Genomic DNA, 27,767 nt, shown 5'->3' on the forward strand with positions numbered 1-27,767 from the left:
TTAGCTGTCTATCTCCCCTCATTAGTCTGTAAACTCTTTGAGGGCAGGTATCACATAGTCCACCTCCATTTACTCTCCCAAGTGCTTAGTCCAGCCCTCTGTACATAGTAGGTCATCCAAAATACCTATGTTCCTTTTCCACTCTGCTCCCTCGGCATCACCTATGCACTAAAATTCTGACCCCCATAGAACTTTGATACTCACTCCATCCTTCCCAGCATTTATGCATATATTCTTATTCTTTGTTGCTTCCCTACTCGTAATTTGTTTTAACGTCTGCCTCCCTAACTAGACTGCAAGTTCCTCGAGGGTTGAGACTGTATCTCCCTACTCTAGTGTTCTCACTCGAGTACTTATTATTTTTATTATCATTATTATCATCATCATTATTGTATTTGTTAAGTGCATACTATGTACCACATACTGTCCTAAGCTCTGGGATAGATACAAGATAACGGGGTCCCACATGGGATTCACCATCCAGGTAATAATAATAATAATAATGTTGGTATTTGTTAAGTGCTTACTACGTGCCAAGCATTGTTCTAAGCACTGGGGTAGATACAAGGTAATCAGGTTGTCCCATGTGGGGTTCACAGTCTTCATCCCCATTTTACAGATGAGGTAACTGAGGCACAGAGAAGTCAAGAGACTTGCCCAAGGTCACACAGCTGACAAGCTGTGGAGCTGGGATTAGAACCCATGACCTCTGACTCCCAAGCCCATGTTTTTTCGACTAAGCCACGCCATGGGAGTAGGATTTAATTCCCATTTTACAGACGAGGTAACTCAGCCACAGAGAAGTGCAATGACTTGGCCAAGGTCAGACAGCTGGCAAGTGGTGGAGCCAGGATTAGAATCCAGGTCCTCTGACTCCCAGGCCAGTGCCCTTTCGACTAGGCCACGCTGCTTCCCTAATAGTTTGGTATTCTGCATACAGTAAGGGCTCAATAAATACCACTAATGGACTGATGGTATCTGAACTAAGACTTGGATTCCTTTTGTGGCACCTGCATGGAAGAAACATTTGAAATTACTTCCTCAGTTTTTCTCATCAAGATACAGTGTTGAGAAAAAACCAAGTGTTTGGGAAAACACACTGACAATTGCAACCCTCTATATGGACTCACAGTTTTCTGGACTTTGGGCAGGCTTCTAACCAAATCAAACGACTCCAAAAGAGGCAACTTAGCCCAAAATAGTGAAGTGACTTGCCCAATCATTATTATTATTACTACTAATAATAATTAAGCACTTATTAGGTACATGTTAGAGCGGACACAACCCAGGCAGGACAGAGAGCAGGGATCTTATCCCCATTTACAGATGAGGAAGATGAGACTCAGAGAACAGTAACAATATTGATTAAGTGCTAACCGTTTGTAGCGCCCTGTACTAGGTCCTGGGAGAATGCACAGGTGACAATTAGATATAATCCTTGCCCCTTTCGGGGGGGGGGGGTGGTCTCATAATATAAACCACCATTTGCCCAAAGTCACCCAGAGCTAGGAGAAGTCTCCTGACTCCCTGTCCCGTGCTCTTTCCACTAGGCCACACTGCCTCCCTGATTTCCGCCAGTGTTGCCTTTTGCCCTAAGAGTACACGGCCCAGAGTAGGTCAAAGGTTCATCAGAATTCTGAGCTGATGGGGCAAAAAGGAACTGAGAATCTGTATAACATCCCTTTTTTCTCTTACCTTTTGAAAACTCAGAGCGATATGGAGATTATAATCAATTTCTCAGGCAACCATGTCTTTCGTCTTTCAATCTCTCTTTCATTTCATGGGCTTCAAGATCGCCAATTCAAGTCTCCACTACAGTTCTCTCTGCCCTCATCCTCTATTCTGTGTCATTTGAAAAGCCAGTGAAGGCTTTTATTTTTAGCTGACAAGTTCCCCAAAGCCTTAAAGAAAAATCTAGTCTTTGGCTCACTACGTATGTGAAGTTTCTGAATTTTAGCTATTCATATCTGCCTGTAATTGCCAGAGAAATCAACGTGGGGCCATCTTCCCTCTTAGACTTTTAGCATCGAAATGAGTTTTTGGGGAAGAAAATTGACTTTGAGTAGAGACCAAAGGGCTAAGGAGTTGTTTGGCACAAACTGAAAGGGGATTTACTACTATGAAGAAGAAGAAAAAGGAACATGAAACCAGGTTTTCACCGCCAACCCTTGAAATTCAGTTGGCTGTAAACGTTAATGACTGACGTCTTGTGATGGTTGGAAAGGGAACTGATTGCATGTGAAACAGCGTGGCGGAGTGGAAGGAGCCCGGGCCTGGGAGTCAGATGATCTGGGTTCTAATCCTAGCTCTGCCACCTGTGTGCTGTGTGACCTTGGACAAGTCATTTGCCTCCCACCAATTTCCTCTTTCTCCACCCAGGAGCATCAATCCCCAGGGGAAGGGAAGAGTTTGAATGATAAGTGCCTATCAAGATGGCTTTTCCATTTGGGTTTGCCCCAGAAAGCATAAGACTCTTCCAGGGAAAGTATGCTTTGGAAACATCATGAGGCCTTTTCTACCTGACAGATCTCCCCGTGTCACTCTGAATACGATTTTCCTCGCAAATGATCTAGATTTCAGGGGCTCCCACTTGGCAGTGGTCTTTTCAATGGCCTTTCCGGAGTCACGTCCCCCCTTTTTGCCTAGAAATTCTGCGTCAGTGACTTTCCTGGGCCCAAACACCCAGGTATGGACCAGTTAGCCTTCAAGAGCAAATAGAGGCTACAAGGAGAGGCTGGTGGCAGGAGAGGATCTTCCCTGCCCATTTCTCCCCAAGGATCTGCAGTCTTTTAACCTTCAAAGGACTTCACAGTTCAGGTCGGTAGGGGAGCGAGAATTGGTTGTTCTCTGTTGCACTGCTGAATGTCATTAAATATAAATATCACTTTAGAAAGGCAAACTTGCTTCTTTCTCTTGGTTCAATGGAACAGGGCTGAAAAGGGGACCAATTGCATGTGAAACAGCATAGCCCAGTGGAATAAGCATGGCCCTGAGAGTCCGAGGACCTGGGTTCTAATCCTGGCTCCGCCAGTTGTCCGCTGTGTGACCTAGGGCAAGTCACTAAACTTCTCTTGGCCTCAATGACCTCATCTGTAAAAATGGGGATTAAAGCTGTGAGCCCACCATGGGACATGGACTGTGTCCAATCTCATTAGTTTGTATCAAGCCCAGTGCTTAGTTCAGTGCCTGGCACATGGTAAGCACTTAACAAATAGCAGTAAAGAAAAAAAAATGTATGAAGGCAACATATGCCCACTTCCGATTACTGTTTTAGGAGGCTAGTCACAATCCCTGCAGAAATACAGTTTCCCCTTCTGTTGAAGAGATTCAGGCCGCAACTCACGTTGAAATGGTTTCGCCTTCTCCGATTTCTATTTGCATCACATTAGCATAATGTAGAAAAATGGGAAGTAAGCGAATGATTTTTGCCATAACTGAGCAGGGATTGGATCGAAGACGTGCAGTGCGGCCTATTAGCTTAGTGCAGCTCCAACACAGCCTGGTAAAATGATTATAAATGTTTTTTTCCTCCATTAAGAGTTTATCTTTCCATTTCACACTTATGTACAGACACTGAGCAGGGTGTACTTAAATATACATTTTGATTAAATAAAGACTCTATATCATCTCAGAGTATATGTATATATATATGTGTGTATGTATATATGTAGATATATATATGCACACATGGTCTAAAATGCATTTCAATTAGGATTTTTAAAGTGTGCTGTTTAGTGTCTTATCACCCATTCTCTTTGTGACCCTTTTCTTGTCATAATTCACTTTACAGGGAAGTTTATCCCACTAATCCTGCTTTAAATGGCATTTCTTTATGTTGTTAAGAGATCCTGATATGAGATCAGGCTCTTGGAAAAAGTCATGCTTGCCTCGTTAATGTGAGTTATAATGTGACTAAACTGTGACTCTTTGATCTTAAAAGCCTTTTAAGTGAAGAACATCATTTGTATTTTCTCAAATATTTTCAGGTAATCCAAATTGAGTTTTAAGGCTGCAGTAATTTGGCATGAGTGATTCACATTTCAATTGGGCTACCATAAACATTTATGTCATGTGTTTCCAGGTTCTGCGAAGAGGAGAGCAGCCAGACTGCTAAAAAAGCTTGGGATGTGGAAGAGTTGTGAAGATAGATTTCTGTAAACCTAGGATGTGCAGGTATAAAAGACTGGGACTTTAAAGTATAAAGTGATTCCATCCCCCTCAAGGGAAAAAAACTGCCCACCAGTGGGTAACACTGTGTGTGTGTGTGTGTTCATTTGTGTGTATGAAAGCACATGCGTACAATGGTTTAGTAATTCTTTTTTTGTTTTTCCAACCTTTCGCTCATGCTAGTTGTATCTAGGTTTGTCCTCCTGCTTGCATTGTAGGAATTCAATTTATGCCTGTCTTCTTTTTTAGATTTAATGCTCCATGGGTCTTTCCCTTTCATTGTACTTTTCCAAATACCTAGTGTTGTGCATTTCCTTCAGTAGGTTTTTGGATTATTTTTAAATTACATTTGCTAAACTCTTACTATGTGTCAAGCACTGTTCGAAGTGCTGGGGTAGGCACAGGTTAATGAGAAGCAAATTGGTCTAGTGGGGAGAGTACGGGCCTAGGAGTCAGAAGGATCTGGATTCTAATCCCAGCCCTGCCAATCATTTGTGCATGCCCTTGGGTCACTTCACTTCTCAATGCCTCAGTTTCCTCAACTGTAAAATGAGGATATCTGTTCTCAGAGAAGTAAGGTGAGTTGCCCAAGGTCAGACAACAGGCATTTGGTGGAGTTAGGGTTCAAACCCATGGGAAGCAGAGTGGTCTAGTAGAAAGAGCATGAGCCTGGGAGTCAGTGGACCTGGGTTCTAATCCCGGCTCTGTTGATTACTCTGCCAATTGCTAGGCAGAGAAAAAACGTCTTCTTGCTCCCAGGCCTGTGCTGTTTTCAAGAGGCCATGCTGCTTCCCATGGCCTTTATTATGCAATTACAGGGGTATGGGGTGGGGTTGGGGGGGCATTAATAACTACTTCTAAGTAGTTATTAAACATTATCTATTTGCTTAGTGCTTAGTGCTAGGGTAGATACAATATAATCAGGTTGGGCACATTGCCTGTCTCATGAGGGACTCACAGCTTGAGAAAGGAAGAACAGGTACCCTATCCCCATTTCAAATATGAGGAAACTGAGGCCGAGAGAAGTTGCCCAAGGTGACACAAAAGACCAGTGTCAGAGCTAGAAATAGAACCTGGGTCTTTAGTCTCCCATTTCCATGCTCTTTTCACTTGGCCACACTGATTTCCCCATACCACTTTGATCTGTCAACCATTGGTGTTGAGGAATTGAGTTTAGAATGTGATATTTAATCTTTTTATTGGTAATTTTTGAATGCTGACTGGGAGTAGAGCACTGTACTGAGTGAGTAGTAATGATGACAGTATGAAAAATTGTGCTACTTGTTAAGCGCTTACTGTGTACCACGCAATGTTCTAAGCCCTGGGGTAGATACAAGATAAACAGATCAAACACAATCCCTATGCCATATGGGGTTCACAGTGTAAGGGGATGGAGAATGGATATTGAATCCCCATTTATGGATGAGGAAATTGAGACCAAAGAAGTGAAGTGACTTGCCCGAGTTCACGTCTTCGGCAAGTGGCAGATTAGAGTCCAGTTCTCCTGACTTTAAAACCCATGCTCTTTCCGTTTTCTAGCAGTGTGACCTAATGTTATAATATCTTCGGTTTTTCCTGCACATGAATGCCTAACTTAGTCCCATTAGAGACCGACAAAGTCAATATGCTTAGTACAGTGCTTGGCACATAGTAAGTGCTTAACAAATACCACGATTATTATAATTATTATTATTATTACAAAACCCTCCATCGACCCAAGGTCACACCCCCGTTTTCTCCTGTCCTTTGGCGACAGGTTATGGGAGCGGGACCCTCAGTGGGGCGCAGTGCAGCCTTCCAACTCCTGTCTCTGGAGTCTCAACCCCTTGACCAGGTTCTGCGTTTGGGTTTGACTGAGCATCAGGGTTGTCGGCAGATCTCCGTGCCCAGGACAGGATTAACACGGGCCATCAGGGCCGCAACCCAGGGGCCTTCGGTTTAGAGGGGGGTGTCGAGGGTCCCCAGAAATAATGTCCCCTCTTGATTTATCACCATGGCTCCTACTTACACAGAGAGTGCCCTGAAAGAGACCATCCCAAAGTGGCTGCCATGCAAGGAGATGGTGGTACTGGTATTGGCCTGCAATTGCTGCCACCTGACTCCTCACCCCCTAGGTGCATTTTCTTTTCTTATGGTATTTGTTAAGGGCCTACTTTGTGTTCAACACTTTTCTAAGCACAAGTTAATTAGGTTGGACACAAGCAGTGTGGCTGAGCGGACAGAACACAGGCCTGGGAGTCAGAAGGACCTGGGCTCTAATCCCGGCTCCACTGCGTGTCTGCTATGTAACCTTGGGCAAGTCGCTTCACTTCTCTGGGCCTCAGTTACCTCATCTGTAAAATGGGGATTAAGAGTCTGAGGCCCACTGTGTCCAACATGATTAACTTCTATCTACCCCAGCGCTTAGAACAGTGCCTGGGACAGAATAAGTGCCTAACGAGTACCATAATTATTATTACTATTGTCCCTCATGGAGCTCACGGTCTAAGTAGGAGGGAGAACAGGAGAACTGAGGCACAGAGAAGTGAAGCGACTTGCCCAAAATCACACAGCAAGCAGTTGGCAGAGCGAGGATTAGAACCCAGGTCCTCTGACTCCCGGGCCCCGGGCTCTTCCCACTACAATGAACTGGTGTCTCCGAGACACTGAAACTGCTAGAGGTGCTGCTAGTTTGGGAGTCGAGCCTTTTATTAGAGCTTCCGATCTGATTCCCCAAGCTTGGATGTGGACAATATAGGTTACAAACTAGCTTTCAGATGGGACTTGTTCACTACCAACCCGACTTGATTTTGCCTGTGTGTCCTGAAGGTAAAATGTTCGCTCCCCCATTATGAATTCCCAAAGCCCAGGATCCATCCTAATGTAATTAGTTTCCAAGACACAACAGCTATTGTTTTCACTTTTCCAAAATGAAATTGTACATGGTAGATGTACATTTTCATCTTGGCACACAACACCTTTTAATAGAAATTCCACCCACGTGGAGGAGGCCCTGAGATACGAGAACAGATGCAGGTTAGGGTTTATCCACATTGGGCAAACGCTCTGCTTTTGCTGTCCTGTTTCGCAAGCTTCCCATTGTCATTGCGGGGAAGGCAGAGTTTCAACCCAGAAAGGTAGTTGATGACTACCTCATTCATCTTTCTTTCTTTCTTTCTTTCTTTCTTTCTTTCTTTCTTTCTTTCTTTCTTTCTTTCTTTCTTTCTTTCTTTCTTTCTCTTTCTTTCTTTCTTTCTTTCTTTCTTTCTTTCTTTCTTTCTTTCTTTCTTTCTTTCTTTCTTTCTTTCTTTCTTTCTTTCTTTCTTTCTTTCTTTCTTTCTTTCTTTCTTTCTTTCTTTCTTTCTTCCTCTCTCTTTCTTCTTTCTTTCTTTCTACCACACTTATCGAGTGCTTACTGTGTGCAGACCACTGTTCTAAGTGCCTGAGAAAGTACAATATAACAATAAACAGACTCATTCCCTGCTTCTGCTTAGATTCCGATAAAGGCAGCTGAGAGCCAGGGGACCCTCCCTGGGAAGAAAAGATCTCTTTTTGGTTTTTTATATATGGTATTTGTGCATTCATTCATTCAATCACATTTATTGAGTGTTTACTGAGTGCAAAACCCTGTACTAAACGCTTGAGAGAGTACAATATAACATCAGACACATTCTCTGCCCACAACGAGCTCACAGTCTAGAGGGGGAGATAGACATTAATATAAATAAATTAAGAAATTTATAAATATAATTTCTTTATTTATATACATATGTGCTGTGGGGAAGGGAGGGAGGATGAATGAAGAAGCAAGTATGAGTGGAGCAGAAGGGAGTGGGAGAAGAGGTGAGGAAGGCTCAGTCGGGGAAGGTTTCCTGGAGGAGATGTGCCTTCAATAAAGCTTTGAAGTGGGGGAGAGCAATTATCTGTCTGATATGAGGAAGAAGGGTGTTCCAGGCACATACCATGTTAAATACATACCATCTGCCAGGCGCTGTACTAAGCGTTGGGGTAGATATAACCTAATCAGTCCATGTCCTATGGGGGGTTCATAGTCTTAATCCCCATGTTATCGATGAGGTCCCTGAGGACCAGAAAAGTGAAATGAATTGCCCAAGATCACACAGCAGACAAATGGCAGAGATGGGATTAGAGCCCTGGTATTCTGCCTCCCAGGCTTGTGTTCTTTCCAAGAGACAGCACTGCTTCTTGAGACTTCATGGTTGTCAGATTCATTGTGGGCAAGGAATATGCCTATCAACTCTCTTATTCTTGCCTAGTGGCAAGAGCACAGGCTTCGGAGTCAGAGGACGTGGGTTCTAATCCCGGCTCCGCCGCTTGTCTGTTATGTGATCTTGGGCAATTCATTTCACTTCTCTGGGCCTCAGAGACCTCATCAATAACATGGGGATTAAGACTATGAGTCCCACATGGGACATGGACTGTGTCCAACCTGATTGCCTCGTATGTTCCCCAATGCTTAGAACAGTGCTTGGCACATAGCAAGTGCTTAACAAATACCATAATTATAATTATCACTATTATAATTATATTCTACTCTCCCAAGCCCTTAGTACAGTGGTCTGCACACAGTAAATACTCAATAAATATGATTGAGTGATTGATTATGAGAGCAAGTGGGTCTAGTTTTTAATTCTTCCTTTCTAAAAATGATTTACTCCACCCTTTCCACCTTCAGCCAGTGCACTTGAAGAAGAGCCCACGGGGTGGAGAAGCGGGTGGCAGGTGGTGGCACCTAAGTGACCTGCTTCGCTGCTCTTCCTTCCATTTGCTCTGGCCTTGACAGGAAAAATTCCTTCTCCCTCAATCTTCCATTTATCCACACGAAGCTGAGGGAAAGAGCTCGGCCAAAGTTGGTAATTGCAGGCCCTGCCTACAGGGAGCTTACAATCTGGAGGGGGAGACAGACAGTGACATAAATTAGGGATGTGTACATCAGCAATGCGGGACTGAGGGTAGGGGAGTACATACGGTCATATAAAGCAAAATAGAAAACGGTCTAGAGCTGTCAATCAAACCCATGCAACTAGGTGTCAGGCATGGCGATCAAACCACAAACTGTTTCTGCGGCATTCTTTGGTGCCCTTGTCAGTCACGGAACACAGGGCTGGCTGTCCCAGATTGGCTTATCCAGCGGTGAGGGGATTTGGGGCAGCTTGTTGCTATCTCGGCGTTAAGGAAATACAAACACAGTAAGGGTGGAAGCAGATGAAATGAGCCGGGCGGCCCAGGGTCGAGGGACGATGACATTGCAAAAATGGGCATCAATCTTCAGAGCCATTTGGAAGGAGAAGGTTCTTCAGTGCAGAAGTTGCTCCAAAAGCCAGAGCAGCTCATTTTCGTGGGAGATGGATTGAGGGGGTGAGCAAGTAAACAAGAATTGGTCCTGGGGAATGCCATTTTGCCAGTCAATGTTTTGAGCAAATAAGAAATAGATCCAATCTCCCAAGTGTCAGGTAACTTAAATTATAACAAGCTGCCTATGAAAAACGGACCCTCCCGGACAAAGTTCCACTGTCCTTGGTGCTAAAACCAAGTCTGAGACAACGAACACACTTTCCTTCCCCCTTTTTTTAAAATTTAATGGTATTTGTTAAGCGCTTATTATCTGCCAGCACAGGTTGATATAAGATAATCAGGTTAGACACAGTCCGTGTCCCACATGGGGCTCACAGTCTCAATCCCCAGTTTACAGATGAGGGAAAGAAAGCACGAGAAGTTAAGTGATTTGCCCAAGGTCACACAGCAGCCAGGTGGATTAGAACCCAGGTCCTCTAAGTTCTAGGCCTGTGCGCTTTCCACTAGGCCACGCTGCTTCTCTAAATGAATTCTGAATTATCTTCATTTGAACTTCATCCTTTCTCTTCATTTGAATGCATTCCTGATTATCCCAAGTAACACTTCTGGGCCCAAAGATATATCTCCTCCAAGAGGACATGTTGACACTACAGTTGCATCACTTGGATCTGAAATACTAATTGAACAATTATTCTCTGTAATCACCAGGCCACTGGCTCCACTGAGGTAAAAAAAAAAAGTAAATATGTTTTCTCATTAATGTGTAAAGAAACTACACCATCCTTAGGAGTTAGTTGGAAACTGTTTGACATTGTCAGTTTTAGTAAATTGATCAGCTGGAGGCAGTTTTCAAGATGAAAGAAGATCAAAGGGGATTTGCGTCTGTCAGATTTTCATTTAGAATTATCAGCCATTATTTAAATTGCACTGCAGTTGAGTATTAAGAGGTTTGGAGAAAGTGTAAAAAAAATCTGGAATAGAATGAAAATATTTCCTTTATTCTGAAAAAGACGGGTTTCGGAGGCCCATTTGTAAACTGAAACACAATTTTGCATTAAGATTCCAAAGCCACTATAATTACAAAAGGATTTATATCTAACCTAGTTATACTTTTAAAAAGATTCCAGCCTTTTCTCTGTCTCTGTTATAATTGATTTTGCTAGCCACCTAGCAAATAGATTTTGAAGAGCTAGAGTAGATTTTAAAACACTGAAATCAAGCAATACAGAATCTGGAGGGTAGTTCGGTGGGGGGGAGCGGGGGCAGGGGGCCTTGCTTATACATAAGGTATCCAAGAAGAATAGACACATTATTTGTCCTCTCTCTTCCCACCCACCTTCTCTTGCCTCAGACACTTTACATCACTTGGGCAGATTAGTTGACAGGTGTTGGACCAGAGAATAGCTAACAGGGTTGACGGCACTTTGTCTCTCCAGAAAAATTGCATGTCTATCATTGTTGCCTGGTGGAAATAGCCCAGGGCTGGGAGTCAGGAAGTCTGGGTTCTAACCCTGGCTCCAGCACTGACCCGCCCTTTGAGTTGGGATAAGGCACTTAACTCTAATGGGCCTCATTTGCCACATCTGTAGAATGGGGACAAAATATCTATTCAACTCTTTTTAAACTGTGAGTAATGTGGAGGACAGGGGCTAGATCTTTATCTACCCTAGACAGTAATACAGTGTCTGGCCCACCGTATTACTATGCTGATCCAAGCACTTATCCTATCCAATCAATCAATCATATGTACCCTTACTATGTACAGAGCACTGTTACTAAGTGCTTAGGAGAGTAAAGTACAACAGAATTAGCAGACACATTCTCTGCCCATAACGAGCTTACAGTCTAGAGGGGAACTATGAGTAAAATAGGTCACATAATATATAATATAAAGATATCCCACCTTGATTACTGCATCAGCCTCCTTGCTAACCTCCTTGCCCCCTGTCTTTCCCTACTCCAGTCTATACTTCACTTCTGCTTCTCAGATTATTTTTCTACAAAAACAGTCAGTCCCCGTTTCCCCACTCTTTAAGAACCTCCTGGGGTTGCCCATCCACCTCTGCATCAAGCAGAAACTCCTTATTATGGGCTTTAAAGCACTCGATCACATTGCCCCCTCCTATTTTACCTCACCAGGTGGTGTGCAAGTGTGCTAGACCACTATATTAGCCTCCCCTTTCTCCTTTTTCTCTGGTATTTGTTAAGCACTATGTGCCAGGCCCTATACTAAGCACTGGGGTAGATACAAGTTATTCATATTGGACACAATCCCTGTCCCACATGGGGCTCACAGTCATAATCCTCATTTTACTGATGAGGGAACTGAGAGCCAGAGAAGTGATGTGAAATGACTTTGCCCAAGATCACACTGCAGAAAAGTGGCAGAGCTGGGATTAGGACCCTGGTCTTCTGACTCCCAGGCCCAGGTTCTTTCCACAAGGCAAAGCTGCTTTTCCTTGAAAAGAGGAACGTGGCATGAGTCTGTCAATTAATCTTTAGTATTTATGTAGCATCTTCTGTATGCCAACCCCTGTCCTAAATGCTTGCGAGGGTCCAGAGGGAAAAGGCACCATCCCTGCCAATATAGAACCAACAATCTCTCCTATAGCACATTGGGGCTCCTCTGGGAGTGTAATTCTGCCCCCAATTCCCTTGACATCCCTCTTGACCATTAGCTGGGTCTCTCCTTTTCTCCCAATACACTTCAGCTTTCTCCCTTCATTCCCTCTCACTGTACCTTGTCCCCTTGCTCTCACCTCTGTCCCCTTACTCACGGCATTTCTCCTGTCTGGAATTCCCTCAATCAGTTAATTGATGGTGTTTATTGAGTACCTACTGTGTGCAAAGCCCTGGACAAAGCGCTTCCAGTCAGTGGCAATCAGTGGCATCTATTAATAATAGTTATGGTCCTCTTTAAGTGCTTACTGTGTGCCAAGCACTGGGGTAGATACAGGTTAATCAGGTTGGACACAGTCCCTGTCCCACATGAGGCTCACATTCTTAATCCCCATTTTACAGTTGAGGAAACAGGCATAGAGAAGTTAAGTGACTTGCCCAAGGTCACACAGCCAGCAATCAACAGAGCTGGGATTAGAACCCAGGTCCTTCTGACTCCCAGGCCTGTGCTCTATCCACTAAGCCATTCTGCTTCTTGATTGTTTACTGTGTGCAGAGCACAGTATTCATTCAGTCATATTTATTAAGGGTTTACTGTGTGCAGAGTTAGTAGATATATTTCCAGCCCACAAGGATCTTACAGTCTAGAAGGAGACAGACTTGCAAATACAATACAGTTACGTACATAAATGCTGTGGGGCTGAGGGTGGGCTGAATATCAACTGTTTATAGGGTGCAGATATAAGGTAGGAGGGGGTAAGGTGATTGAATTATTTAAAGCCTATGGTAAGAAGTTCCTGTTTGATGCAGAGGTGGATGGGCAATCACGGGAGGTTCTTGAAGAGTGGGGAGATGTGGACTGAACTTTTTTAGAAAAATGATCTATCCAGCTAGCAGAGCAAAGTGAGGACTGGGATGGGGAGAGACAGGAGACCAGGAGAGCCGCGATGAGTTAGATGCAGTAGTCAAGGTGGGATAGGGTAAGGGTTTGGATCAGTGCGGTTGCGAAAGTAGAACTGACAGGATTTGGTGACAGATTGAATATGTGGGTTGAATGAGAGGGATCTGTCGAAGATGATGCCCAGGTTACGGACTTGTGAGACAGGGAGGATAGTGATGTTGACTACGGTGAATGGAAAAGACAGGGAGAGGACAAGGTTTAGGTGGAAAAATGAGGAGTTCTGTAATGAAATAATCCCCATCCATGTTTAGCACTCTTGCAGTATTTATTGGTGTGGTAATCTGGGCTGAGCACTTGGGAAGCACAGAATAGTGAAGTCACTTGTGCCCTGCCTAAAAGGTGCATACACTCTATACTCATTTATATGCACATATATTTATTTAATAGACATATATGTTTGACTGTACATTCAGTAATTTATTTTTACTACTCTGCTAAATGTTTTTATGTTTGTCTCCCCCATTGGAGTGTAAGCTCCAAGTTCACATTTGCAGAAGGCAATTCAAGCTTCTACATGGGGAACTGACATGAGTCAGTCAATCAGTCATATTTATTGAGCACCTACTGCATGCAGAACACAGTACTGAACACTTGGGAGAGTACAAAACAATAGAGTTGGTAGACGTTATTCTTGCCCTCAAGGAGCTGACAGTCTACTGTGTGCAAATCCCTGCACTAAAAGTTTTGCAGAGTACAGTCCAATAGAGTTAGTAGACAGCGTGGCTCAGTGGAAAGAGCACGGGCTTTGGAGTCAGGGCTCATGAGTTCGAATCCCAGCTCTGCCACTTGTCGGCTGTGTGACTGTGGGCAAGTCACTTAACTTCTCTGTGCCTCAGTTCCCTCATCTGTAAAATGGGGATTAAGACTGTGAGCCCCACGTGGGACAACCTGATTCCCCTATGTCTACCCCAGCGCTTAGAACAGTGCTCGGCACATAGTAAGCGCTTAACAAATACCAACATTATTATTATTAGACATGATCCCTGTCCTCAAAGAGCTGGCAGTTTACTGTGTACCGACCTCTTTACTAAGCACTTGGGAGAACATAATATAATAGAGTTGGTGGACATGATCTCTGCTTTCAAGAAGCTGACAATCTAGCGTTGGAGGAAGATACTATAATGAAAGACCGGTTGGAGGAAGCAACAGAACATAAAAAGATGTATATATAGTTCCTCTTCTCCCACTCCCTTCAGCGTAGCCCTGACTTCCTCCCTTTATTCATCCACCCTCCCAGCCCCACAGCACTTATGAGTATATCTGTAATTTATTTATATTCATGTCTGTCTCCCCCTCTAGACTGTAAGCTTGTTGTGGGCAAGGAATGTGTCTACACTCACTCACTACACTCATCTACACTCACTGCCTTGGTGAACTCATTTGCTCCCATGGCTTCGACTATCATCTCTAGAGAAGCAGCGTGGCTCAGTGGAAAGAGCATGGGCTGGGGAGTCAGAGATCATGGGTTCAAATCCAGGCTCCGCTGCTTGTCAGCTGTGTGACTTTGGGCAAGTCACTTAACTTCTATGTGCCTCAGTTACCTCATCTGTGAGCCCCACGTGGGACACCCTGATTACCTTGTATCTATCCTGGCACTTAGAACAGTGCTTGGCACATCGTAAGTGCTTAATACCATAATTATTATTATTATTACTATGACACCCAAATCTATATCTCCTCCCCATTTTCTCTCTCTCCCTCCAGGCTCGCATCTCCTCCTGCCTTTAGGACATCTCTAGGTGGATGTCCTCTCACCACTTCAAACTCAACATGTCCAAGACAGAGCTCCTTATCCTCCCTCTCAACTCTCCCTGACTTTCCCATCACTGTGGGCAGCACAACCATCCTTCCTGTCTCACAAGCCCACAGCCTTGGTGTCATCCTTGACTCCGGTCTCTCATTCACCCCACATATCCAATCCATCACAAAAGCCTGCCGGTCTCACCTTCACAACATCACCATGATCCGCCCTTTCCTCTCCATCCAAACCACTACCACGTTAGTACAGTTGCTCATCCTGTCCTGACTGAATGACTGCATCAGCCTCCTTGCTGATCTCCCAAACTCCTGTCTCTCCCCACTTCAGTTAATACTTCACTCTGCTGCCTGGATTATCTTTCTACAGAAACGTTCTGGGCATGTCACCACCCTCCTCAAAAATCTCCAGTGGTTGCTATCAACCTCCATATCAAACAAAAACTCTTCACTATTGGCATCAAAGCTGTCCATCACCTTGCCCTTTCTTACCTCACCTCCTTTCTCTTCTTCTACATCCCAGCCTGCACACTCTGCTACTCGAGTGCTAACCTTCTCACTGTGCCTCGTTCTTGCCTGTCCCACCGTCGACCCCTGGCTCACATCCTACTTCTGGCCTGGAATGCCCTCCATCCTCAAATCTGCCAATCACACTTCCCTCCTTCAAAGCCCTACTGAAGGTGCACCTCCTCCAAGAGTCCTTCCCAGCCTAAGCCCCCCTTTTCCTCAGCTCCTCCTCCCCTCCGCATCACTCTGACTCACTCCCTTTGCTCTACCCTCCTCCCCATCCCACAACACTTTGTGTATATATGTACATATCTATAATTCTATTTATTTATATTAATGCCTATTTCCTTGTTTTGATGTCTGTCTCCCCCCTTATAGACTGTAACCCTGGTGTGGCCAGGGATTGTCTCTCTTTATTGCAGAATTGTACTTTCCAAATGCTTAGTACAGTACTCTGCACACAGTAAGTGCTCAATAAATATGATTGAATGAATGAGTGAATGGTCAGTTGTATTGTTGTACTGTACTCTCCCAAGCGCTTAATACAGTGCTCTGCACACCATAAGCGCTCAATAAAAATGATTGACTGACTGCCTGATTATAAAAATAATGAAGTACCATAATTGACCTATTAGCACAACAGTGCTCCCTTCATAGCATGTTGCGTGGACTGGACTGTCAGTCACACAACAGACTTTTTAGCCACCTACACATACACCATGTTCTTCAAAAAAGGAAGAACCCCCCTTTGTGGACTCATGCCCAATTGGGCCTCTTTGGATTTCCCCTTCTTATTTTGTCCGTTTCCTCGGAAATCTTGAGAATTGTTTCAAAGTGCAGATTGCTCAAATCTAGGCGTACCCTTCTGCAAGCCAGCCCTGACCAGGTTCATGGCTCAGGGTGGGTGGTGACAGAAGAAACTGACTGAATTTCTCCAGTCCAAGTTACCAATCACTGAAATGGCTCCTTGATAGGCCTATTATCCACAGCTGAGATTAATGGAATCAAAAGGGCTCAAAAGTGATTTAATTCCCATGAAAATGGGAGGTTAAAGGGTCAAAAAGTCACAAAAATGTATAAGATGTAAGAGACTGTATAATGAGCTGCAGTTTCATTTAATGCATTAATACAAAATCCGGGGCCTCTAGATTTCAGAAAAAGAAAATGTGAGGTATTGAATTTTGAATGAACTATTGAACTCTTGAGTCATGCAAAACTAACCAATTATTTTCAACATATTAAAAACTGTCTATCAATTAGTTTGGAAAGGATGTGCCTTTTAATTTTATGGTCCAAATGACTAATGGACATAATTTATGTTTGAGATTTTGTGGGTGTCCACAGGGTGGTAGGCATGGATATGTATGTACAGAGAGGAAGAGCTAGAGAGATTATGTGTTTTCTTTTGGATTTCAAGCTGAAGGTTACTGGCAGTGAGATTTTATCAGTGTTTCTGTTGGCGGAGAGACCAATACTTAGTGGACAATCCCTTCCCCGTGGCTTACAAATATTCCAGAGTGTCAGGTGCTGTTTTTGTTTCTCCCTTTTTTAATGTGAACATCATTTCAAAACCTCAGTTCCAATCTGGTCATCAGATTTCTATTTCCCAGACAGGTTTCACAAGTTAGGACCTGTGAAGAGCTTCTCTTGAAGATGGTATTCTAGTATTTGTTAAGCAACTGCCAACTCCATCCTAATCCACCAAGACCTCTCAGCTGCCTTTGACCACCTCTTTCTCAGTGAAACTTTAACAAACCTTGGCTTCAACCGACACTGTCCTCTCTTGGTTCTCCTCCTATTCCTCGGACTGCTCATTCTCAGTCTCTTTCACGGGCTCCTCCTCTGCCTCCCATCCTTAAATTGTGGGAATCCCTCAAGGTTCAGTTCTGGGTCCCCTTCTTCACCTACTCCCTTGGATAATTCATTCACTCCCATGGTTTGAACTACCATCTCTAAGAAGATGATTCCCAAATCCACCTCTCCAGCCCTGATCTCTCAGTAATCTCAAATTTCCTCTGCCTTCAGGACATCTCTACTTCGATGTCCCACCGACACCTCAAACTAAACCTGTCCAAAACTGAACTCCTCATCTTCCCACCCAAACCCTGTCCTCCCCTTGTCTTTCCCATCACTGTAGATAATACCACTACCCTCGCTATCTCACAATCTCGTAATGTCGAAGTTGTCATCGACTCATCTCTCTCAATAAACCCACATATTCAATGTGTCACTAAATCCGGTCAGGTCTACTTTTGCAACATTGCTAAAATCTGCCCTTTCCTCTCCATCCAAACTGCTACTGTGTTGATCCAAACACTTGTCTTTTCCCGCCTTGATTACTGCTTCGGTCTCCTTGCTGACCTCCTGGTCTCCAGTCTTTCCCCATTCCAGTCCATTCTTCACTCTGTTGCTTGGTTCATTTTTCTACTAGAAAGTTCAGTCCTTGTCTCTCCACTCCTCAAGAACCTCCAGTTCTTGCCTGTCCACCTCCACATCAAAGAGAAACTCCTTACCATTGGCTTTAAAACAATTAATCAGCTGGCCCCATCCTATCTTATCTCACATCTACTACAGCTTAACATGCACACTTCACTCCTCTAGTGCTAGCTTGTTCAACTTGCCCTGATCTCATCTATCTTGCCTCCGACCCCTTTCCTCGGTCCGCCCCCAGCCTGGAACCCCTACATTTAGACCAGACGATCACTTTCCATACCTTCAAAGCCCTCCTAAAAATCGCATCTCCTCCAAGCGGCCTTCACTGACATGGCCCTCATTTCCCCTACTCCCTCTCACTTCTACTTCAACTACACACTTGGATCTGTCGCATTTGGGCACTTGACATTCAGCCCACCCTCAGCCCCACAGCACTTATGCCCATATATGTCACTGATTTTCAGGTCTGTCACACCCTCTAGACTGTAAAGCTCCTTGAGGGTAGGGAACATACCTACCAATTCTATCGGACTCTCCCAAGCGCTTTGTACAATGATCAACACAAAGTAATCCTGTCAGTCCCAGCTTTGCAACTTTGCTAAAATCCTCCCTTTTCTCTCCATCCAAACTTACCCGTTAATACATTCACTCCTATCCTTCAAAGCCTTATTGAAAGCACATCTCCTCGAAGAGGTCTTCCTCGACTAAGCCCCACTTTTCCTCATCTCCCACTCCCTTTTGTGTCGCCCTGATTTGGTCTCTTTGCTTCCCTCCACCCCCACTACCACCCCAGTCCCACAGCATTTATGTATATATCTCTAATTTCATTTTATTTGTATTAATGTTTGTCTCTCCCCTCTAGACTGTGAACTCACTGGGGGCAGAGAATGTCACTCTTTGTTGTCAAATTGTACTTTCCCAAGCGCTTAATGCAGGGCTCTGCACACCCGGCTAGACTACTGTGTCAGCCTTCTCTCTGACCTCCCTTCCTCCTCTCTCGCCCCGCTCCGGTCTATTCTTCACTCCGCTGCCCGGCTCATCTTCCTGCAGAAACGATCTGGGCATGTCACTCCCCTTCTTAAACAACTCCAGTGGTTGCCTATCGACCTCCGCTCCAAACAAAAACTCCTCACTCTAGGCTTCAAGGCTCTCCATCACCTTGCCCCTTCCTACCTCTCCTCCCTTCTCTCTTTCTACCGCCCACCCCGCACGCTCCGCTCCTCTGCCGCCCACCTCCTCACGGTCCCTCGGTCTCGCCTATCCCGCCGTCGACCCCCGGGTCACGTCCTCCCGCAGTCCTGGAACGCCCTCCCTCCTCACCTCCACCAAACTGATTCTCTTTCCCTCTTCAAAACCCTACTTAAAAATCACCTCCTCCAAGAGGCGTTCCCAGACTGAGCTCCTCTTCCCCCTCTACTCCCTCTGCCATCCCCCCTTTACCTCTCCGCAGCTAAAGCCTCATTTTCCCCTTTTCCCTCTGCTCCTCCACCTCTCCCTTCCCATCCCCACAGCACTGTACTCGTCTGCTCAACTGTATATATTTTCGTTACCCTATTTATTTTGTTAATGAATTGTACATCGCCTTGATTCTATTTAGTTGCCATTGTTTTTACGAGATGTTCTTCCCCTTGACGCTGTCTATTGCCATTGTTCTTGTCTGTCCGTCTCCCCCGATTAGACCGTAAGCCCGTCAAATGGCAGGGACTGTCTCTATCTGTTGCCGACTTGTTCATTCCAAGCGCTTAGTACAGTGCTCTGCACATAGTAAGCGCTCAATAAATACTATTGAATGAATGAAGTTCCCGGGGCTGTCTAGGAGAGGAGCAATCAAGTGACAGATACAACCATTTAAAAAAATCCCAGCCTAGAGGAAAGAACAAGGGCCTGGGAGTCAGAGGATATGCTGTGTGACCTCGGGCAAGTCCCTTAACTTATCTGTGCCTCAGTTTTCTCACATGTAATATGAGGACTAAATACCCACTTTCGCTCATACTTAAAATGCGAGCCCCGTGCAGGACAGGGACTGTATCTGAACTGATGACTTTATATCGACCCCAACGCTTAGTACGGTGCTTGGCACATAGTAAGCACTGAATAAATGCCCCCATTATTATTATTCATCCCCCAAACATCTCCCCCAGGCCTGCCTTGCTTTGTAAACCAACCAGCAGGGTGGAGGGGAAAAACCAGAACATCCAAAGATGCTGATTTGCACGTGGCAGGCAGAGACGGATCATGAACTGAGGCAGAACAACTGTCTAAACTGAAATCCTCAGACACCCATCGCCTGATGTTCACTTTGACAGCTCGGTCTCCGTGAAAACCTGGGGTAGCCCATGAGTCGGCCCCCACCACTCAGAAACTTCTCCACCCAAACAGGCACTGATGGTTTGATCCTGACTTGTTTTAATAATTGAGGTATTTGTTAAGCACTTACTGTGTATTATTTTCCCCTATCTGTACTCAAGCAATAAATTTGTTAATTCATTAATTCATTCATTTAATCGTATTTATTATGTGCTTACTGTTCATTCATTCATTCATTCAATAGTATTTATTGAGCGCTTACTATGTGCAGAGCACTGTACTAAGCGCTTGGGATGAACAAGTCGGCAACAGATAGAGACAGTCCCTGCCGTTTGACGGGCTTACAGTCTAATCGGGGGAGACGGACAGACAAGAACAATGGCACTAAACAGCGTCAAGGGGAAGAACATCTCGTAAAAACAATGGCAACTAAATAGAATCAAGGCGATGTACAATTCATTAACAAAATAAATAGGGTAACGAAAATATATACAGTTGAGCGGACGGGTACAGTGCTGTGGGGATGGGAAGGGAGAGGTAGAGGAGCAGAGGGAAAAGGGGAAAATGAGGCTTTAGCTGCGGAGAGGTAAAGGGGGGATGGCAGAGGGAGTAGAGGGGGAAGAGGAGCTCAGTCTGGGAAGGCCTCTTGGAGGAGGTGATTTTTAAGTAAGGTTTTGAAGAGGGAAAGAGAATCAGTTTGGCGGAGGTGAGGAGGGAGGGCGTTCCAGGACCGCGGGAGGACGTGACCCGGGGGTCGACGGCGGGATAGGCGAGACCGAGGGACCGTGAGGAGGTGGGCGGCAGAGGAGCGGAGCGTGCAGGGTGGGCGGTAGAAAGAGAGAAGGGAGGAGAGGTAGGAAGGGGCAAGGTGATGGAGAGCCTTGAAGCCTAGAGTGAGGAGTTTTTGTTTGGAGCGGAGGTCGATAGGCAACCACTGGAGTTGTTTAAGAAGGGGAGTGACATGCCCAGATCGTTTCTGCAGGAAGATGAGCCGGGCAGCGGAGTGAAGAATAGACCGGAGCGGGGCGAGAGAGGAGGAAGGGAGGTCAGAGAGAAGGCTGACACAGTAGTCTAGCCAGGATATAACGAGAGCCCGTAATAGTAAGGTAGCTGTTTGGGTGGAGAAGAAAGGGCGGATCTTGGCGATATTGCAGAGGTGAAACCGGCAGGTCTTGGTAACGGATAGGATGTGTGGGGTGAACGAGAGGGACGAGTCAAGGATGACACCGAGATTGCGGGCCCGAGAGACGGGAAGGATGGTCGTGCCATCCACGGTGATAGAGAAGTCTGGGAGAGGACCGGGTTTGGGAGGGAAGATGAGGAGCTCAGTCTTGCTCATGTTGAGTTTTAGGTGGTGGGCCGACATCCAGGTGGAGACGTCCCGGAGGCGGGAGGAGATGCGAGCGTGAAGGGAGGGGGAGAGGACAGGGGCGGAGATGTAGATCTGCGTGTCATCTGCGTAGAGATGGTAGTCAAAGCCGTGAGAGCGGATGAGTTCACCGAGGGAGTGAGTGTAAATGGAGAACAGAAGAGGGCCAAGAACTGACCCTTGAGGAACTCCAACAGTTAAAGGATGGGAGGGGGAGGAGGCTCCAGCGAAGGAGACCGAGAATGATCGGCCAGAGAGGTAAGAGGAGAACCAGGAGAGGACAGAGTCCGTGAAGCCAAGGTGAGATAAGGTATGGAGGAGGAGGGGATGGTCGACAGTGTCAAAGGCAGCAGAGAGGTCAAGGAGGATCAGAATGGAGTAGGAGCCATTGGATTTGGCAAGAAGGAGGTCATGGGTGACCTTAGAGAGAGCAGTCTCGGTAGAGTGGAGGGGACGGAAGCCAGATTGGAGGGGGTCTAGGAGAGAATGGGAGTTAAGGAATTCTAGATGACGAGATCGAGGGTGTGACCGAGTCGGTGAGTGGGCGCGGTATGGTGGAGGAGGAGGTCGGCAGAGTCGAGGAGGGATAGCAGGCGGGCGGCAGAGGAGTCGTCATTCAGGGCAGGAAGACAGAGAGTTGCTGGGCCCACCAAGCACCCTCTCTCCCCCACAGTAGCATAGAGTAGAGAAGCAGCATGGCTTAGTGGAAAGAGCACTGGCCTGGGAATCAGAAGGACCTGGATTCTAATCCTGGCTCCTCCACTTGTCTGCCTTGGGACAGTAGCAAGTCACTTCACTTCTCTGGGTGTCAGTTACCTCATCTGAAAAATAGGGATTAAGGCTGTGAGCCCCATGCAAGACATGGATTGGGTCCAACCTGATTAGCGTGTATTGACCCCAGCGCTTAGTACAGTGTCTCGTACATAGGAAGTACTTAACAAATACAGAGAAGCAGCGTAGCTTAGTGGAAAGAGCACGGGCTTGGGAGTCAGAGGATGTGGGTTCTAATGCCGGCTCCTCCACTTTTCTGCTGTGGGCTTGGGCAAGCCACTTCTCTGTGCCTCAGCTACCTCATCTGTAAAATGGGGATTAAGACTGTGAGCCCCATATGGGACGATTTGATTACCTTGTATCTACCCCAGCGCTTAGAACAGTGCTTGGCACATAGTAGGCACTTAACAAATATCATAACTATTAAATACCATTATTGTTACTATTACTGTTATTATTGTTCATTATGTCTTCTCTCCCAAGTGCTCAGTACAGTACTCTGCACATATTGGACTTCAAGCTCCTTGAGGGCAGAGATAATGTCTACTAACTCTATTGTATTCCCCCAAGCACTCGGTCCAGTGCTCTGCATAAACAGTAGACTGTAGACACAGTCTACAGTGTCTTAGTACAGTGCCTGGCACATAGTAAGCACTTAACAAATACCATAATTATGAGAGGCAGTGTGGCTCATTGTGGAAAGAGCACGGGCTTGGGAGTCAGAAGTCATGGGTTCTAATTCTGTCTCTGACACTTGTCAGCTGTGTGACTTTGGGCAAGTCAGTTAACTTCTCTGGGCCTCCGTTACCTCATCTGGAAAATGGGAATTAAGACTGTGAGCCTCATGTGGGACAACGTAATTACCTTGTATCCCCCTTAGTGTTTAGAACAGTGCTTGGCACATAGTAAGTGCTTAAAAAATGTCATTATTATTATTAGACACAGTAGACACAACAGCTCCTTGAGGGCAGGGTTCCTGTCTACTAACTCTATCTTCTCTCCCAACGCTTAGTACAGGTGCTCAGCACCCAGTAGGCAGCGTGGCTTAGTAGAAAGAACATGGGCTTTGTTTTGTTTTGTGGTTTTGTTTTGTTGTCTGTCTCCCCCTTTTAGATTGTGAGCCCATTGTTGAGCAGGGATTGGCTCTATCTGTTGCCAAATTGTACATTCCAAGCGCTTAGTACAGTGCTTTGCACATAGTAAATGCTCAATAAATACGATTGAATGAATGGTCTTGGGAGTTAGAGGATGTGGGTTCTAATCCCGGCTCCTCTTTTTGTCTGTTGTGTGACCTTGGGCAAACCAGTTAACTTTTCTGTGCCTCAGTTACCACAACTGTAAAATGAGGATTAAAACTGTGAGCCCCATGTGGGACAACCTGATTACCTTGTATTTATCCCGGCGCTTAGAACAGTGCTTGGCACATAGTAAGCGCTTAACAAATACCATTAACAAAATAAATAAATAAATAAGTTAAATACCACTAATCCATGCCCTCCTTGATACCCAGGAGAGGGAACCTACCTTTCCTTCTTTTCCTGATTCCCCCTTCCATCTGGGTTTGGTAGAAAGAATGCCTTTCTTTGAGCTGGAATCTCCTTAATAGAGTCACAGTGCACCGCTTCTCTCCTCTCCTCCAAGAGCAGTTAGGGAAATGGGAGGCGCAGAGGGAGGATGAACACAGAACACTCTAAAACCCTCCCTGCTATTCCTAGCCTGATGCGTGAATCCGTGACAAGTGGTTTAGCCTCTCTAGGCTTCAGATTACTCATCCGTAAAATGGCGATGAGATGGAATGCGAGCCCCATGTGGGACAGAGACCGTGTTTGATCTTATTATATCTGTATCTCCCCCAGCACTTAGAATACAGTGGGCACAAACTAAATACCACAATAAATTGGAAATCTCATTCGCAGTGGATTTGAACTGGTGAGATCCTCTAGCATCGCCCATGGATAATGGTTCAAGGTTTGTCTTACGTGAGCTTCAGTGGATGGTACTTTCGATGAACACTTGGGGAAAAACCAAAAGTGAAATCCAATATGAAAACAAATTAATTGTGCAACTGATGGAACCACAGAGAAACGAAACACAGTGGAGGTTTTCAGAAAGCTTCTTGATCATGTTTCATTCAAGTGAAGTCATTTGGATTCCGGTTTCCCTTACAACACGGAAAAGCCGCAAAAACATATATGGAGGTGGAGGAAGAGATGGACGAATAGACAACCACTAATAGAAATTTATTTTCTATCCCTTCTTAGCCAAATGTTCACTGGAAAAGTGTGCCTTGGAAAGGCAAAGGAACTGAAAAAAAAATTCTTGTGCTCATCAAATGTATTTCAAATAAGAATTATCATTAACTTCATCAGAACACAAAGAAAAAAATCAACCAGAAAAAAACCTAATGTGTTTTACTGAGTCATTTTGACTCTGATTCTATTTCTGCTCAACAGAGTTCTTTATATGGCTTGTCATAAGATTATATGTTTTGATATTTATGTTGATGTAGCTGATTAGTCAAGATGAATTGCTATAATTAGAAGCATAATCTTTTTTTATTTGCTTTGATTTGAGTGAGGATTTTATGTGTCCTTTTGTAAGTATTCTCTTCTATAGAAGGAGCAGTGTGGTCTAGTGGGAAGGGCAGAGGACTGAGAATCAAGAATCCTGGATCTCCTTCTGCCTGTTGTGTGAACTTGGGCAAGTCAGGTCCAGGTGGAAGATATGACTGTGTCCAAAGTAACTACCTCAGCGCTTAGCATCTAGTTAGCTCTTCTTAAATACCACAATTACCATTCTTATTGCTACCCCTCCTGGAAGAGCCTAGCACAAAAAACAGGTGAACAGCAGCTCATTCCCAACCCAGAGCCTTTATTTCCATCCTGCCAGAAGGCCTCCACGGAACCAGGTGCTGAACACTTGTTGACTACAAATCTGGCCTTTCTATTATTTTGGACATTTACCCAATCCCTCTCCTTGATCTCATGCCCCATGCAAATCACAGTCTTCTAGGCTGTGAGCCTGTTGGGTAGAGATTGTCTCTGTTGCCGAATTGTACTTTCCAAGCGTTTAGTACAGTGCTCTGCACGCAGTAAGCGCTCAATAAATACGATTGAATGGAATGAATGAATGAATGAATCCTCCGTAGCCTTCCATTGGTTGCTGGGCCGTCAATCCATTCCAGTAGCCAATGGTTGCCATCGCCGGCGTTCTCTAGTTGGGGTAAACTCATTGTGGGCAGGGAACGTGCCTTCTAATTCTGTGGTGGTGTACTCTACCAAGTGCTTAGTACAGTGCTCTACAAAGAGTAAGCCCTCAATAAATACAATTGATTGGAAGAACACCACTCAGTAGAGTTGATAGATAATGATCCTCACCCTGCAGGAGGATGGAGGTGGAGAATAAACACCATAACTAATTTATGACTAATTTATTTGGTTTCACACGGGTTAGTACATTTCCTCATTACCATCACCCTTTCAGTCAATTTCATGGAACTTTTTCACCAAAAATGTGTTTAGAATACTGTTTGCCCCTACGTTTGCAGAGCAAGGAGAGGTGTTGGCTCAGAAGAGTGATGGAAATTGGATTCGGGAGCTCCCCTCCCTTGCAGCGGAGCCTTGGACCGCCCGTCCCGTATTCCCGGCTAGCTCTCCGGCTGCCGATCGCCGACTCATCTAGGGCGGGCCCGCCTCCCCCGGGAGCTGAGGCTTGGGACCGCCCGGACCCTCGGAGCCAGCGCCACGTGGGCTGGGGATGTGCGCTCCCTCGGGGCTGAGCCTCGGCGCGCCGGTCCCCTCCTTCCCGGACCAACGGGCCGCCACGTGGAGCGGGGAGCTCCTCTCCCTGGCGGCGGAGCCCCGGGCCGCCCGGACCCTCTTCCCGCCGACGCCCCCCGCCCCCCCACCCCCTTCGCCCGCCGCCCGCCCCCTCGTCCCAGCCGCCACCGCCTCTCCCGGGGGCAGGGGGGCGGGGGGGAGCCGAGCCGAGCCGAGCCGAGCCGAGCCGAGCCGAGCCGAGCCGAGCCGAGCCGAGCCGAGCCGAGCCGACCCTCCCAACGCCCGCGCCCGCGCCCGCACCCGGAGCCGCGCCCGCACCAACCCCGCTCCTCCGGGCATCGCCCCGCGGCCGCTCCGGACCTCCGCCTCCTGGGAGCCGCGTTAGGGGTCCTCCATCACCTGCCCCCGCGCTGAATGACGGTCGCCTCTGCCGCCCGGGCCTCCGCACCCCCGCTCCGGGACTCCCACGCCGAGGAAACCCCCTCCCCCTCGCCCCCGCAGACCCCGCAGACCCCAGCTCCCATTCTGCTCCTGGGGACGTCGTGCTCCCCCGTTCGCTCGGGCCCGGGGACCCTGTGCTTCCCCGGGAACGCTGTGCTCCCCCGCTCGCTCGGGCCCGGGGACCCTGTGCTCCCCCGGGGACCCTGTGCTCCCCCGCTCGCTCGGGCCCGGGGACCCTGTGCTCCCCCGGGGACCCTGTGCTCCCCCGCTCGCTCGGGCCCGGGGACCCTGTGCTCCCCCGGGGACCCTGTGCTCCCCCGCTCGCTCGGGCCCGGGGACCCTGTGCTCCCCCGGGGACCCTGTGCTCCCCCGCTCGCTCGGGCCCGGGGACCCTGTGCTCCCCCGGGGACCCTGTGCTCCCCCGCTCGCTCGGGCCCGGGGACCCTGTGCTCCCCCGGGGACCCTGTGCTCCCCCGCTCGCTCGGGCCCGGGGACCCTGTGCTCCCCCGGGGACCCTGTGCTCCCCCGCTCGCTCGGGCCCGGGGACCCTGTGCTCCCCCGGGGACCCTGTGCTCCCCCGCTCGCTCGGGCCCGGGGACCCTGTGCTCCCCCGGGGACCCTGTGCTCCCCCGCTCGCTCGGGCCCGGGGACCCTGTGCTCCCCCGCTCGCTCGGGCCCGGGGACCCTGTGCTCCCCCGGGGACCCTGTGCTCCCCCGCTCGCTCGGGCCCGGGACCCTGTGCTCCCCCGGGGACCCTGTGCTCCCCCGCTCGCTCGGGCCCGGGGACCCTGTGCTCCCCCGGGGACCCTGTGCTCCCCCGCTCGCTCGGGCCCGGGGACCCTGTGCTCCCCCGGGGACCCTGTGCTCCCCCGCTCGCTCGGGCCCGGGGACCCTGTGCTCCCCCGCTCGCTCGGGCCCGGGGACCCTGTGCTCCCCCGGGGATCCTGTGCTCCCCCGCTCGCTCGGGCCCGGGGACCCTGTGCTCCCCCGGGGACCCTGTGCTCCCCCGCTCGCTCGGGCCCGGGGACCCTGTGCTCCCCCGGGGACCCTGTGCTCCCCCGCTCGCTCGGGCCCGGGGACCCTGTGCTCCCCCGGGGACCCTGTGCTCCCCCGCTCGCTCGGGCCCGGGGACCCTGTGCTCCCCCGGGGACCCTGTGCTCCCCCGCTCGCTCGGGCCCGGGGACCCTGTGCTCCCCCGGGGACCCTGTGCATCCCCCGCTCGCTCGGGCCCGGGACCCTGTGCTCCCCCGGGGACCCTGTGCTCCCCCGCTCGCTCGGGCCCGGGGACCCTGTGCTCCCCCGGGGACCCTGTGCTCCCCCGCTCGCTCGGGCCGGGGACCCTGTGCTCCCCCGGGACCCTGTG

The sequence above is a fragment of the Ornithorhynchus anatinus genome, chromosome X1 (genome assembly GCF_004115215.2).
Source record: "Ornithorhynchus anatinus isolate Pmale09 chromosome X1, mOrnAna1.pri.v4, whole genome shotgun sequence".
NCBI classification, from domain to species: Eukaryota; Metazoa; Chordata; class Mammalia; order Monotremata; family Ornithorhynchidae; genus Ornithorhynchus; species Ornithorhynchus anatinus.